Consider the following 14,123-nt stretch of genomic DNA (forward strand, 5'->3'; position numbering starts at 1 on the left):
GGTTAGTTATTTACATTTCGATAGATGATTTGCACAATTTTGTTTCGAAATCATGTGAAGCGAATCAGTTCACACTGAGGTGACAAAAGTCATGGGATACTTCCCAATATCATGTCGGATCTCCTTTTGTCCGGCGTAGTGCAGTAATTGTACGTGGCATGGACTCAACAAGTCACTGGAAGTCTTCTGCAGACATATTGATCCATGCTGTCTCTATTGCCGCCCATAATTGCGAAAGCGTTGCCGGTGCAGGATTTTCTGCACGAACTGACGTCTCGATTATGTCCTACAAATTTTCGATAGGATTCATGTCGGGCGATCTGGGTGGCCAAATCATTCGCTCCAATTATCCGCCGGCCGCGGCGGCCGTGCGGTTCTGGCGCTGCAGTCCGGAACCGCGGGACTTCTACGGTCGCAGGTTCGAATCCTGCCTCGGGCATGGGTGTGTGTGATGTCCTTAGGTTAGTTAGGTTTAAGTAGTTCTACGTTCTAGGGGACTTATGACCTAAGATGTTGAGTCCCATAGTGCTCAGAGCCATTTTTTCCAATTGTCCTGAATGTTCTTCAAAACCAACTGCGAAGAACTGAAGCCCTGTGACATAGCGCATAGTCACCCGTTAAAATTACGTCGTTGTTTGGGAACATGAAGTCCATGAGTAGCTACAAACTGTCTCCAAGTACACTCCTGGAAATTGAAATAAGAACACCGTGAATTCATTGTCCCAGGAAGGGGAAACTTTATTGACACATTCCTGGGGTCAGATACATCAAATGATCACACTGACAGAACCACAGGCACATAGACACAGGCAACAGAGCATGCACAATGTCGGCACTAGTACAGTGTATATCCACCTTTCGCAGCAATGCAGGCTGCTATTCTCCCATGGAGACGATCGTAGAGATGCTGGATGTAGTCCTGTGGAACGGCTTCCCATGCCATTTCCACCTGGCGCCTCAGTTGGACCAGCGTTCGTGCTGGACGTGCAGACCGCGTGAGACGACGCTTCATCCAGCTCCAAACATGCTCAATGGGGGACAGATCCGGAGATCTTGCTGGCCAGGGTAGTTGACTTACACCTTCTAGAGCACGTTGGGTGGCACGGGATACATGCGGACGTGCATTGTCCTGTTGGAACAGCAAGTTCCCTTGCCGGTCTAGGAATGGTAGAACGATGGGTTCGATGACGGTTTGGATGTACCGTGCACTATTCAGTGTCCCCTCGACGATCACCAGTGGTGTACGGCCAGTGTAGGAGATCGCTTCCCCCACCATCATGCCGGGTGTTGGCCCTGTGTGCCTCGGTCGTATGCAGTCCTGATTGTGGCGCTCACCTGCACGGCGCCAAACACGCATACGACCATCATTGGCACCAAGGCAGAAGCGACTCTCATCGCTGCAGACGACACGTCTCCATTCGTCCCTCCATTCACGCCTGTCGCGACACCACTGGAGGCGGGCTGCACGATGTTGGGGCGTGAGCGGAAGACGGCCTAACGGTGTGCGGGACCGTAGCCCAGCTTCATGGAGACGGTTGCGAATGGTCCTCACCGATACCCCAGGAGCAACAGTGTCCCTAATTTGCTGGGAAGTGGCGGTGCGGTCCCCTACGGCACTGCGTAGGATCCTACGGTCTTGGCGTGCATCCGTGCGTCGCTGCGGTCCGGTCCCAGGTCGACGGGCACGTGCACCTTCCGCCGACCGCTGGCGACAACATCGATGTACTGTGGAGACCTCACGCCCCACGTGTTGAGCAATTCGGCGGTACGTCCACCCGGCCTCCCGCATGCCCACTATACGCCCTCGCTCAAAGTCCGTCAACTGCACATACGGTTCACGTCCACGCTGTCGCGGCATGCTACCAGTGTTAAAGACTGCGATGGAGCTCCGTATGCCACGGCAAACTGGCTGACACTGACGGCGGCGGTGCACAAATGCTGCGCAGCTAGCGCCATTCGACGGCCAACACCGCGGTTCCTGGTGTGTCCGCTGTGCCGTGCGTGTGATCATTGCTTGTACAGCCCTCTCGCAGTGTCCGGAGCAAGTATGGTGGGTCTGACACATCGGTGTCAATGTGTTCTTTTTTCCATTTCCAGGAGTGTAGTTCAGTTAGTTGGACTAGAGGACCCAGTCCATTCCATGCAAACACAACCCACACCATAATGGAGCCAACACCAGCTTGCACTGTGCCCTGTTGTCAACTTACGTCCATGGCTTCATGGGGTCCACGCCACGCTCGAACCCAACCATCAGCTCTTACCAACTGAAATCGGGCTTTACAGTCGTCTGGGGTCCAACCGATATGGTCACGAACCCAGGAGGGGGGCTGCAGGCGATGTCGTGTTGTTGGCAAAGGCACTCGCGTCTGTCATCTCCTGGCACAGGCCATTAACACCAAATTTTACCCTCTCCGTCCTGAAGAATACGTTCGTCGCACATCTCGCATTGATTTCTGCGGTTATTTCAAGCAATGTTGCTTGTCTGTTTACACTGACAACTCTACGCAAACACCGAAGCTCTCGGTCGTGAAGTGAAGGCCGTCGGCCACTGCTTTGTGCGTGGTGAGGGGTAATGCCTGAAATTTGGTATTCTCGGCACACTCTTGACTCTATGGACCTCGGAATATTGAATTCTGTAAAGATTTCCGAATTGAAATATTCCATGCGTCTAATTCCAACTACCATCCCGCGTTTAAAATCTGTTAATTCCCGTCGTGCGGCCACAATCGCTTCCGATACCTTTCCACATGACTCACCTGAGTACAAATGATAGCTCTGCTAATCCATTGCCCTTTTATACCTTGTGCACGCGATACTGTCGCCATCTGTATACGGGCATATCGCTATCCCATGACTTTCATCATCTCAGCGTAAAAGTATCTGCACTTATATGCCTTACAGCCAGTATACATACATGTCTCTGTGTGTTTATGTTCTGGGACTTCTGGAGCAACTTCAACTCGAGATTTATGTACGAGTGACACGATAACAGTAACCGTGGAGTAAGACGCCACTTGCACCCTTATCTGTGGGATGGGGAAGTTGTGATATGTAAGTGTAGATACGGAATGTCTGGAGAAATTTCATCCGAAACCAATACTCGTGTGGTTTACTAGCTACGAAGAAATTATGAGGGGTTGCAAACAATAGGAGTGAAGGTGGGAAGAAATTAGCATGCAAAAATAGTAAAGAACATCTGATAGTATCGGTGAATAAAAGATTTCGGTTTTGTTAGGCTGACTGGTGACGCTTGAAACGAAATTCCACACCTAGAAGTATGTGTAGTGTTGGAAAGGGAGTGGCATGTGAATATATAGAGATATATTGAAAATAACCGAGATTAGTCTCAAATACACAGGTTTCGGAGTTTCTAGGCTGACTTAACGATCCTGATGCTAAGGAAAGCAGGAAGATTAGGATTTAACGTCTCGTCGACGTCGAGGTCATTGGAGCCGAAGTTCCGATTCCAGCTCAGTCGTTAGGATGAGTACGCTTGTGGTAAGGGTAGTAACGCGCAAAATATAGTTACATTCAAATCTGGTATGCATATCAGTTTCTGTCTTGAAAAACAATAGGAATGTGACCTGTTTAGAGCTCTTTCGTGTTCCGATGTTTATGGGAAGTTGGTGACGTGAGAAAACTGCCGATATTATTGTTATATCCCAATGCTTTTGGTCGTTTACTGTTCGGCGACAGTTCCGATGATATTTCACACCTACACTATAACCATATTTTTATGTAAACCCCCGCGGTGTTTGTAACGTATAGTGTGCGTGTGCATGATTGCCTAATGTCACCTCTAACGTGATTCTCATGCCTACAGATGATTAAAACGACCGTGCCACGGACACTTAACACCTAGAAATTTCCATAAAATGAAATATCCTGTTGTGGTTTTGCTTCACTTCGGTGTAGCAAATCAAAGTAATTATGTCAATCACAACTAGAATAGCGTAAATGATAAATTCTCAAAAAACTTGCCGAGTGCAAAAACATTGTATAAGTTAAATATGAAGTACATAATGTCAGATTGTACCCTAAATGTAATTTTGACATCGGCAGAACATATATTTGACTTTCTTCAGACCTCACCCCACCTTATTACATGGACACAATGTTGGTTGATACCGATTAGCGGTGAGAAAGAGAGAAGACCTACATTCTGACTGGAACTTCCAGAAAAAGCTCAGTGGACAATCACATGTAAATCAATAGATTTACAGTGAGTCTTTCCCTATCCCGCAAGCCGAAGTGCGTGCATCACAAATTGTTCAAATGGCTCTGAGCACTATGGGACTTAACTGCTGTGGTCATCAGTCCCCTAGAACTTAGAACTACTTAAACCTAACTAACCTAAGGACATCACACACATCCATGCCCGAGGCAGGATTCGAACCTGCGACCGTAGCAGTCGCGCGGTTCCGGATTGAGCGTCTAGAACCGCTAGACCACCGCGGCCGGCCGCGTGCATCACCTACTGAAGTATGGACAGTAGTTATACTACACCAGTGATCTGCTGGTTGTGGCGTTGGCCGCCGTGCAGTCAATGAACATGGTGTACCTTAATTCTCTGCATACACATTGGACGCAATATGCCCTCCACAAACTCGTAGAGATGAAATTACCTCGGTACAAGACAGAACACGAGTCAAGGTTCCCGTTTTCTCCCGAACCAGAAACAGAAATTCGACTCGAGTATTCTTACGTAAAGAAGCACTTCAGTGTTTGTCGGACTGCACAGGGAGGTGAAGAATCGTCACTCGAGGAAACAGAATAACAACTCTTTTCACAGAGAAACGACTTCAAGCACTTCTTGTGGCGAAACCAACACTTCTCAAAATCCAACCGCCGGTTTCTCTACTACGGTTATTGCCAGCAAAGTCTCTAGGACGATCCCCAGAGGGATGTGTCTTCGCTCTATCACAACAGACTCCATGCCATAAGACGGCTACCTACCGGACACGCGGAGTCTATATATCTGCTCAGGTGACGAATCCCAGTGACCGTTACAAAAATATTACCTTGCACTACGTAGACCACGAGTCTGCCAGCCAGTCGCCTGAACCTGATACTCCTTTCAGATTTTCTGGAAGTTTTCATTTCCCTTCCTGCATCGTTAGCACTCTGACAATCAAATACGCATCTTTGATTTTCAGCTGGAAGCATGTACCGGCGCTTCCCATGAGGAGATTTCTCAGAGGTCAGCTCGCGACAATCATTTATTACCCTGCGCATCCCTTCATGCTACAAAAGGATGTCTTTCGCATCATTGAGCCTCCGGTTCTAGATGTACCCTTGACCGATTAGTGGCTGACGCTACAGATCTTTATTTATGGAAATATACAGTACAATCACCAACAAATTTTACATATTCACATACACCTTTGCCTTTTATCCAAATAAATACCGGTCAAGGGTACATCTAGAACCGGAGGCTCAATGATGCAACAGTTTTGTTATGTAAACACACTTATCGCTTGGCGTTGCGGCGCGCCAGCGGGGACGCGTACGCGTGCTGCTAGTACGTCTACAGCACGCGTCCGGGATAACGTTCCGCTGGCCACTGCAAAAACTCTAAGTCCCTTATCAAGGGTCAAAGTTTTCGCATGCTATATAAGCGAGCGCGCTCTCGCGCTACGCTCAGTCTGTGTCTAGCTTGTAGCGGGACTTCGAATTTCGCCGCGCTACACTCGTTCCCTCAGATAAAAAATATCCCTTCGCAGCGGTATGAGCGCTCGACGGCAGAGAAACTACTAAAATTGTAACTCTTTTTTTGTTTTCGATTCGTTTCTTAATTGTCTCTTGATAGCCGGAGCTTAAGGCAGACGTGATCTGATGAAGACGTTAAAAAAACTTATTAGCTAGTCTTCATCTGATTTTATTGTGTAGACATGTTGTGGAAGTTGTTAAGAAATTCGGAGGATGGAAGTAGCGAAGTAAATTAAATTGCATACAGTATCAAGATGATTTTAATTGGTATAAATTAGTGATTCCTGGACTATTGCAAGATTTCGGAGCAGACTTTTCACGCAGAAATGAAGGAGATTTTTGAAGACCTGGACGCCGCCCTAAAGAAGACAAGTTAACCTGGTAAAGGATGATCTCTCATCTACGCCACTTCCCCCTGTCAGTTACATTCTGTTATCCTCTGTTTCTTTTCAGTAAGTTTTGTAGTGGAAATTGGTTTAACTTTTGCTCAAAAACGCCACAAGGACCACCCCAACTATAGCTTTTCTGTAATACGAAGTCCGATTTGCATTTCATTCTTTCCTTTTTTCACGGTCAAATGGTTCAAATGGCTCTGAGCACTATGGGACTCAACTGCTGTGGTCATAAGTCCCCTAGAACTTAGAACAACTTAAACCTAACTAACCTAAGGACAGCACACAACACCCAGCCATCACGAGGCAGAGAAAATCCCTGACCCCGCCGGGAATCGAACCCGGGAACCCGGGCGCGGGAAGCGAGAACGCTACCGCACGACCACGAGATGCGGGCCTTTCACGGTCATTTACGATTTTAAAACCCCCTTTTTATTCACCATTTCTTCCCACATTTTCAACCTGTTTTCTTTTTCTTTTATTGTCTCTTTTCTTTTTTTATTAACCACTACAAGCTGCTGCACAGGCAACTGCATTGAACGCCGCCAACATGCCCTACAGGAGATATCGACCTCGTCGTCGCATAACAGTGTACAAAACTACAGAAAATATAGAACTAACAACAACAACAGGCGACAAGAAGAATCGCATCCCAGTGAAGAGTGTCGCCGCCGCCGTTCTCGTTGATGGACCATGTGTGTTTCTTGGATGTACCCTTAATTTTAGTTTGGACATAAACGATACCTTCTCACATGGTAATGGATGGTTGACAGTTGGTCCACCAGAGTGCAGCCTCCTGCCCGCACTAGCCACACTAGGGGGCTCTGCTGCCTCCAGCATTGTAAACCACCGTCTACTCTCTCTGTTCACTCACAGGGAAGCAAACGTTCGCCCCGCTACACACAACAACTCTCCTCCCAGCCCTCTTTCAGCTGATAGCGACTTTGAGGAATGCATTACTCATGTCGTTCTTTCTGTCAGCTCTCAGCTCTCTTTAACTCCTGGAATGCAGTACTACAGGAACTGTTAGTACATGGCGCTAGTCAGTATCAACCAATGAAATGATAAATAATCTGATTGTGCATCGTAAACAGTGACCTAATACAGATATAAATCGAAAAGGATTTACAGAATATGAAATGTATGTTGGCAAACTGTCGCTGCCTTACAATATTTCATCCCTTTTTCTATATACAGCATAATTGTAAAATCCATGAAACATTGCAAAAATCGCAACAGTTGACGGCCAAGAAAAATGAAACAAATGATACAGTATGTAAAAGACAAGCTCTCAAGTTATTTTAAAACGCTTATAAATCATCTATGTGTCCACCCTTCATCACACATCTAATCGTTAGTCCAGTTCTGTGCATATCCGGCCCCAGAACAGTAAGAAGAGCTGTTGCGATGCAGTGTCACATGTCTTCGATGTTCTGTTGTAGAGGTGGAAATAAATGCTATCTTTCATGTAATCCCACAATAAAAAAAATCACATGACCTCAAGACTAACGACTGTAGTGGCAGTCAACAGCTGCAACACAGCCTATCCAGCGATGTGGCAACTGCTCATCCAGGTAATTTTGTATACAGATAATTTGTACACAGGTAATTTTGTAGATGTGTGTGGATTACTGTTGAAAGATGACAGCCCTGCTATCAGTTTCACGTTGCGCCATGTAACACAACTCCGGCGTGTTGAAATAACCCTCGCGAACAGGCTACGAAGGTCCAAAGGTACCGACCGGCTGCCGTGTCATCCTCAGACCACAGGCGTCACTGGATGCGGACATACAGGGTGTTGCAAAATGGTACGGCCAAACTTTCAGGAAACATTCCTCACACACAAATAAAGAAAAGATGTTATGTGGACGTGTGTCCGGAAACGCTTAATTTCCATGTTAGAGCTCATTTTAGTTTTGTCAGTACGTACTGTACTTCCTCGATTCACCGCCATGATTTCATACGGGATAACCTACCTGTGCTGCTAGAACATGTGCCTTTACAAGTACGACACAACACGTGGTTCATGCACGATGGAGCTCCTGCACATTTCAGTCGAAGTGTTCGTACGCTTCTCAACAACAAATTCGGTGACCGATGGATTGGTAGAGGCGGACCAATTCCATGGTCTCCACGCTATCCTGACCTCAACCCTCTTGACTTTCATTTATGAGGGCATTTGAAAGCTCTTGTGTACGCAACCCCGGTACCAAATGTAGAGACTCTTCGTGCTCGTATTGTGGACGGCTGTGATACAATACGCCATTCTCCAGGGCTGCATCAGCGCATTAGGAATTCCATGCGACGGAGGGTGGATGCATGTATCCTCGCTAACGGAGGACATTTTGAACATTTCCTGTAACAAAGTGCTTGAAGTCACGCTAGTAGGTTCTTTTGCTGTGTGTTTCCATTCGATTAACTCGATTTGAAGAGAAGTAATAAAATGAGCTCTAACATGGAAAGTAAGCGTTTCCGGACACATGTCCACATAACATATTTTCTTTCTTTGTGTGTAAGGAATGTTTCCTGAAAGTTTGGCCGTGCCTTTTTGTAACACCCTGTAGAGGGTCATGTGGTCAGCTCACCGCTCTCACGGCCGTATGTCAGTTTCCGAGACCGGAGCCGCTACTTCTCAGCCAAGTAGCTCCTCAGTTTGCCTCACAGGGTATGAGTGCACCTAGTTTGCCAACAGCGATCGGCAGATCGGATGGTCACCCATCCAAGTACTAGCCCAGCCCGACAGCGCTTAACTGCGGTGGTCTGACGGGAACCGGTGTTACCAGTGCGGCAAGGCAGTTGGCATATTGAAATAGGTGACAGATATCTTTGGCAATTATCTCAGCAAAAAAAGGAGGGCCCACAGACTTAGTCAGACATGACACAGAACTAGTTAATTTTCTGGGGAATCCTGGACGTGTTGGAAAGTTGTCCGTAGGTTCTCTATTCCCCATATGCGTGTGATGTGTCTGTTGACCTTATGGAAATGATGAAAAGCGCCTTCGTAATTTGTAATTTGCTTTCGAAGTCATTTTCAAGATATTTCTGGATATCAGTGCAGAACTGCAGACAGCACTTTTTGTGGCTTGCAGGAGGCCCAATTTGTGTGACTTCACTGTTAATCGGTTATGTAGAATTCTCCTTACTGCTGGCTCAATAGGCAGAATCTGCGGGACTTTGCAACACCACGTTCCTCACGCCGAACACTGTTCTCAAAAGTCCGGTCGACCCTGGCGTTCCGCATCACACATAGAATCAGCCTCCTCCAATTTGTTGTACCTGAGCCGTGGTAAAATTTGCAGTTTTGAAGAGCCCGCGGTAGCGCGTATTGTAAAGCAGTCGCCCTCCGTTTCTGGCGGCGGCGCCGCTGTGGCAATCACAGCTTTGGTGTCTCCCTCTGGTGTGAAAGGGGGAAAGGTAGCCTGGTCACGTGCATTTAAAGGGAGCGATGAGCTCGCTAGGGGCGAACGTCTTCACTGTTGTGTCCCCCCTACCCTCCATCTCTACACCCTACATCTCCTTTCCCAAGGTGGCTTCCATCAACTCCCCCTCCCGGATGATGCCCTCTCTCCCTCCATTTATCCCTCCTATCAACTCTGATCCTCACTCCCCCTCCTTTCTTCTGTCCTTTTACCGGGCTCCCTCTCCCCCCCCTTCCATCCTCTTTCTTCCCCACCTCCCCTCTCTTTGCCCCCTTCTCTCCCCCGAGTCCTTTTACATTTCCCTCCTCTGCCTCCTCTCATTCCCTCTCACGTCTGCCCTTCTCCCCCTTTATTAGTCCTCTCCCTCCTTGGTTCCCCCCCCCCTTTTCGTTTTTTCCTCTCCTCCCTCCTTGTTTTTCTCCTTCCTCCAGGTCCCCCCCCCCCCCCCCCCCCCATTTGCCTTTGGCTCGAGAGTGCCATATTTGTGCCGCCATTTTCGTGCAGTGTTTTACAGTTTGTGTTTTTCCAGTGAGTGTTCCGTGTTGTTGTCTTTTGGGAAGTGTAGCGAACAGCCCTCATACTGTCGCTAGGTGTGATTTTTTATCTCTTGCGAACAGAAACTGGACTGTCGCCCTGTTTTTTAATTGTGTGTCTACTGTGTATTTTATCACCACTGCCAACCCCTTTTGCTTTCTGTTTTAACTTTCCGCATTTTTACGCCATTTTACACTTTAAGTCACCATTTTTATCGCCTGTTTTTCCTTGTTTCTTTCTTCTTCCTTTTTTTAAAAAAAGTCTGTAGGCTGTAGAGCAGCGTACTAAGCTGCTGCCAGCCCGCCCCCTTCGGGGGGAATTGAAAATCAATAAAGACAAAAAAAAACTCGCTAGGGGCGAGTTTGGTCAGTTGGTCAGTTGGCTCAGTGTGAGGCAGTCAGTGTCTGTCTGTCGTCCGGAGTGCTAGTATGTGTTAGGCCGCCAGTCTGCTCGAGTTTGTTCAGGCAATGGTCATTGGCGGTTGGATCGGTCGGTTGGTCGGTCGCGCACTGAACACAAGATGACTTGTCCATCTTGAGCGTCGGCGCATGTGAGGTCGGCACGTCAGTCCAGGGGGCCGCGCCGTATAGCGAGGGGTAAGGCCGGTTCCCACTAGGGCTGCCGCGCGTCAAAACCGCGCGTCAGCGGCGTGGTTGCCATGGAAACGCCGTCAGCGGCAAGGCGCGGCGGGCTCTGCGTCGCGGTTTGCCCATGTCGAACCGCTTCCGCTGCCGCGTGACGCGCTCCAGGTGCGCGCCGCCAATCACAGAACGCGCTGAGCGTGACGTCAGGTACGGCACCCCGGGCCTCACGAACTTCCGCCGAAGCGCTGGCGCGGACGCGGCGGCAGCTATGAAAAACATATCATCCGATTCCAAGGAAACTATTCGGTAGAAAAATTTGATTCTTGGCCGTGTTATAGCCTGATATCTTCTCTCGATAAAGGACCGAATTTCTTTTCGTTATTCGTCGTGGTTACTTGCTGTATCGCATTTACGTAAACCTTTACACGAAATTTTAATGAGTGTGCAGAAGTGAAAACGCATTGCGTGGACTTTGCGTACAGTTCATTTTAGGTTATACATTATTGCGTATGAAATTTAGTCAACATATCGAAATTGTTTTTAAAGCTGAGAGCAGATCGATAGCTATCACCGTTCTCGAGATATTGAGTGATATGTCGGCGGACGGGCTGTGCCGTGACCGCAGGCAGCTCGCTCGCGACGCGACCAGTACTTCGTCCTGCTCGTCGTAAACCATGTGGTTGTATCAACCGCAAATTTCGTAAACGTTTCAAGAAATCGAAACGTGTTTTTTTGCAAACGATAACTTGTGAAAAGTCATGTATTTCGTCGCATGATAAATATCCTAAATCTGTTTATCTACCGAGATATGAAAGTAACTACAGTTTTTCAGAAGGGATAGATGAATTTTTTTAGACGGCATTAATAGCATGTCGAATGAGAAGTTAAACCGAAACTAATTTGCTGGTATGTCATAAGATGGAATTTACTAAATATGTAGAGCTATTGATTATTTCCTTTCTTTTTTCTTTATCCAGTGTACTTTACTGATTCAAGATGCGTTTCGCCTTTTACTTTAAGGCATCTTCGGTGGAATCTAGAATGATTCAGTTTTGTTTTGATATGTGATACTTGCAGATTATAAAACAGTTCACATCTTTTTTTACGTGAATGACTGACTACTTACAGTGAATCGAGTTTTTGGCGGACATATACGTTTCCCCTCACCTGGTCACATGCTGGAGGTTGAACTAAAACTTAGATTATGGAACATAAGCACATTTTCATGTTCGCTCTTATTTCTTCTGTCACTCTAGCAGTAGACGTTTTACTGAAAACTCTGATTTGAAGTCGTAACTACAGTGTGTTCGCCTCATGTCCCTTCCTGTATGGTTTGTTTATGTACATGTTGCCAAACTGCAGAATTATATGCTGAAAACTAATGTTTGTTTATTTTTGTTCTCCTTATATCTGTATGTGTGTGTGGCTAGCCGGTGATAGTTATAGAAAGTTGAAAGTGAATCCAGTAGTTGTCAGACAGTGGTTGAAAGATTTGGTGTTTAGCTGATTTCAGTTTCGGTTTAAATGTTTTGTGGAGGAGTGCATGGAAGAGTAAATTCACTGCTTACATTAATAGATAAAATAGTAGAATAGTATTTCAACAGATGATTATTATCAGAATAGTATCACCCAACCCCTTTGTCCTCACTCTTTGACGCCCCATAATACGTCCTGTCAACTAACCCCTATTGTGGTCAAAGTTGTGCCGTAATTTCCTCTTCCTCCTCTATTTAATTCCGTACCTCTTCTTTAGTCACACGATCCTCGTATCTAATGTTCAGCATTCTTATGAATCACCACGTTTTGAAAGTGTCTATTGTCTTTTTGACAGAACTGTTCATCATCCACGTTTCACTTACATACAAGGCTGCACTCCACACAAATACCTTTGTAAAATAGTATCCAACCATTAGAATTTATATTCGGCGTGAACAAATTTTCTTATTCATCACGCTTTTCTTGCTATTGACAGTCTTCAGTCAGGTTTGCGTCTGCACCAGGAAATGCCTTACAATTTAAAATCTGGTTTCGAAAACTGTTCCAAATATATATTATTCTTTCGTGATTCTTAAGCAAGGTGCTGGCGATGATTAAATTATGCTCTGTGCGAAATTCTATCAGGTGGCTTCCACTTTCATCCCTTCCACCTAGCCTTTGTGTTCTTACTGTTTCATGTACCTGCTACCGTATCACATTTTAAATTTTTGTCTCGCTTAACTGTCTGAATAATTTCTTTTGTCGTACATTGTTTCAATGTGTTAGGAGATAGTGAACAATCGTGAACGGTAGTCATGAAATCTGTTCATGGTGAAATGAGAAAACATGAATAATGAAATATGTGAAAGAGTACATTGTACAGAAAATGAAAAATTGGTATGTCTTCACCCAACTTCGTCTTTCCTTGATGTAGATGTAAGATATAGTTAATCAAACGCAGCGCGCGTTTCAGTGGGTCCTGCCCCGTACCTCAGTGGCTGTCCGTCATTGGCTACCGCTAACGCCTGCCGCTTCCAGATGGGAACGCCAATTTCGCGAGCCGCCGCGTCAACGCGGAAAACGCTTACCGCTGCCGTTGCCGCACGCCGCGCTGCCGCGCTCTAGTGGGAACCGGCCTGTAGTGGCTTCGCGGCCGACACGAGAGCAACAGGAGCCAACACAGGACATCGGTCTGGCCGGCGCGACCTGCGACGCCGTGAGATGGAAGATCGGCGCGCCTTCCTGCGTCCGTTGAAGCGGCTGGCAGCAGACGGCTCGGGAGAGCGTTTTGGGCGTGCTGCGCCGGGTCTTCGCCAGACATCGCAGTTTATTAAAGGTTAAGTGATTCGTGCTATGTTGTTTCATTTACTTGTTAAATTCTACTTGTGTTCTTGGTCAGTCTTTCGTTCCCAGGTTGCTCGTCTCTCTCTCGTCCGCATTTGTTAGGCAGTCTGCCGTACGTTAATAGCTGCCTCTGTCATGTTTGTGGGATTCGGTGTTAACGAATTTATTGCTTAAGGTGTAGAGACCGAATTTCTGAAATATGTTTTTACCTTGTCTATCATCTTGAGAGGCGGTATGTGTATAATGTAGAACATGTTTGTACATTTTATGTAAGACTGCATTTCATGCGTTTTTATTTAAATGGTCATTTTATTATATAAAGTTGCCACCCTTCCACCGTAAGAGTTTTCTTTCAAAAACAAGTTGCACTTTCGGTGGAAAGTAATAATTTAATGTGAGTGTTTTGTACCATTTCCATGCCTGCTGTGGAGTGCATAGTTAATGTGTTTGTGTCAGTTCTTTAAAATTTTAGTTTAAAGTAATCTGGTGTGTTGCAGATTTGCACCAGTGTGGTCTTTCAGAGGTTGTTGTGAGCGGTCGTCACTACGGCCGTGTTAAAAGGGAGCGGCAAGGTTCTCAGCCGGAAAGCTCATACTGTCAAAAAAAAAAAAAAAAAATTGTTATTTCTGCCTCTGAATAAATTGTAACTTGATATTTAGAGGTTG

Source organism: Schistocerca cancellata, chromosome 3, assembly GCF_023864275.1.
Source record: "Schistocerca cancellata isolate TAMUIC-IGC-003103 chromosome 3, iqSchCanc2.1, whole genome shotgun sequence".
In the NCBI taxonomy this organism is placed as follows: domain Eukaryota; kingdom Metazoa; phylum Arthropoda; class Insecta; order Orthoptera; family Acrididae; genus Schistocerca; species Schistocerca cancellata.